Below are 2,771 nucleotides of genomic sequence, written 5' to 3'. Positions count from 1 at the left end.
TAAATAGTAAAAAAAAATGGAAAAAAAAAAAAAAAAAAAATTTGTAAACCATAAAATTTTTTTTTGGAAAAATAAGAAGAAAAAAAACAAAACAAAAATATGGAAAAGAAAAAAGAAAAATTAAAATAAACTATAAATTTACGTAGGTAAAAAAATACAAATTAAAAAAAATTAACAAAAAGCTAAAAAAAGAATGAAAATAAAAAACAAACTAGATTTTAAAAAAAATAGAAAATTAACCGAAAAAAATTAAAAACTGCTAAAATTAAGATCAAAATTGTTGATTACTTAAAAAAACAAATATAAAAATATATATAGAAAAGGCAAAAAAAAAATTATCTCATAAACCATAAAAAAATTTGGAAAAAGAAAAAAGAAAAAAGAAAATTATAAAATTAAGCAAGTAAAAATAGAAAAATTAAAAAAAAAACATTAACAAAAACAAGGAAAAAATGATTAAAAGCAAACTAGATTAAAAAAAATTAGAAAATTAACAAAAAAAAAATTAAAAACTTACTAGAATTAATATTAAAAACGTTTAAAAAAAACAAAAAAAAAAACAAAAATAAACTCAAAGTACATATATATATATAAAAATAAAAAAGATAAAAAAAATACCAAGAAAATATGAAAATTTTAAAAATCTATGTCTTTTCAAATTATTAAAAAAAAGGAAGAAATATTTAAAGTTTATAAATAAATATGTAAATAAATATGTATTTTTGATTATATATATATATATATATATATATATATATATATATTAAAGCTACATTTTTTATTTAAAAACAAAAAATTAAAAAATTTTATTTTTTATTTAAAAAAAATTATTATAAAATTTTGAATTTTTTTTAAACGATTTTCTTCTTCTTCTTTTTTTTTAAATACCTACCTGCTCGACCGCCCCTCGTGGCATGGCCCTTAGCGGAGGGTCTGCATGTAGGCCCTCCGCCCAGGGCCACACCACCACGGGCGACCTGGTGGGTCGAGGGGTGATTCTTAGAATCGCCCCTCCGGCCACCTGTCGTGACGCGGCCGTGGGCGGAGGGGCGATTCTAAGAATCACCCCTCCACCCAGGGTCATGCCAATGCTAGCGACCGGGAGGGCTGGTATTTATTTATTTTTTTTTCAAACAAAAAAAATCGTTTAAAAAAGTTTTCAAAATTTTATAATAGTTTATTTTTTTAAATAATTTTTTTTAATAAAATATTTTTTATTGTTTTAAATAAAAATATTAAATTTGTTTAATTTTTTTTTTTTTAATATTTTTTTAAATAAAAAAAATTGTTTAATTTTTATTTTATTTTATTTTTTAATTTTAAAATAAATTTTTTTGTATGTAAAAGAAAAATTGTTTAAAAAAAATGTTTACAAATTTTTTATTTTTTAATTTTTTGTTTTTAAATAAAAAAAGTAAGTTTAATAAAAAATATATTATTATTATTATTATTATTATTATTATTTAAATAAAAAATACATATTTCTTTATAAACTTTAAATGTTTTTTAATTTGAAAAGACGTATATATTTTTAAAAGTTTCATATATATATTTATTTATTTTTATTTTTTAAGTTGAGTTTATTTTTGTTTTTATAGTTTATTTTTAGTGTTTTTAATATTAATTTTACTAGTTTTTATTTTTTTTTTTGTTAATTTTCTATTTTTTTAATCTAGTTTGTTTTTAATTTTTTTTTTTTCCCTAGCTTTTTTTAATGTGTGTTTTTTTTTACTTATATATATATATATATATATATATATATATATAAATTTTTCCAAATTCTTTTATGGTTTATGATATAATATTTTTTTTAGCAAATTTTATTTATTTTTTTGTCTTTATATATATATTTTATTTATTATTTTTTTTTAAGTAATCAACATTTAAAAAAATAAAAATAGAAAAACTTAAAAATTCGTTAAGTAATCATAATTTAAAAAAAAAAAATGGACATAATAAATTTTAAAGTGTGAAAAATAGTCATCTAAAAAAATGCATGCTGCATCAACGCGTTTCAAAATCATCATGAAAATTACTAACATTTAAAAACAAATACTTATATTTGATACATAAGAAATTTTAAAGTGTCAAAAATATACTCCCCAAAAAAAGAAGTGTATTCTTCATGACCACTTTTCAAAATTGGGTCACGTTTTTACTACCCCTACGAAACGGGTAATCGTATCGGTTATTTAAAGTGCCAAAAACTATGCTCTAAAAAAAAGATGTGTGTTCTGCATCGCCCCTTTTCAAAATCGGGTCAATTTTTTGCTATCTCTACGAAACAAGTAATAATATTAGTTCCCATTTCAAAGTTTACGTTGTTAGAAGTAAATGATACAAATGTTATAACAAAAGACTTCCTAAAATTGTTGAAAGCATTGATGTTCTAATTGATGAAGCATGCAGAAATCCGGAACAAATGAAATCAACAAAAGAATATGACAATGAGGAAGATGGGGAATTCTTTCCACATCAAATCAAAATGATATAGAAGAAGAGACCAATGAAGCACCAGAAGAAGATACAACAGACAGGGAAAAGACTCCATCCAACAAACAAAAGATGGTATCTTTCTTTCACAAACCAAATATCTGAAGCAGATCTTGAAGAAGTACGGAATGGAAGATTCAAAACCATTATGTACTCCAATGGCAACAAGATACAATTTCAGTTCTAACGATGAATCACCAGTAGTAAACCAATCAAATTATAGATCTATGATTGGAAGTTTGCTTTATCTAACAGGTGCGAGACCTGATATCATGCAT

Source organism: Pinus tabuliformis, chromosome 5_1 (assembly GCF_031772625.1).
Source record: "Pinus tabuliformis cultivar Carrire ecotype Pingquan chromosome 5_1, CPIR1, whole genome shotgun sequence".
Classification (NCBI taxonomy): Eukaryota; Viridiplantae; Streptophyta; class Pinopsida; order Pinales; family Pinaceae; genus Pinus; species Pinus tabuliformis.
Note: the sequence above shows the minus strand (reverse complement) of the source record.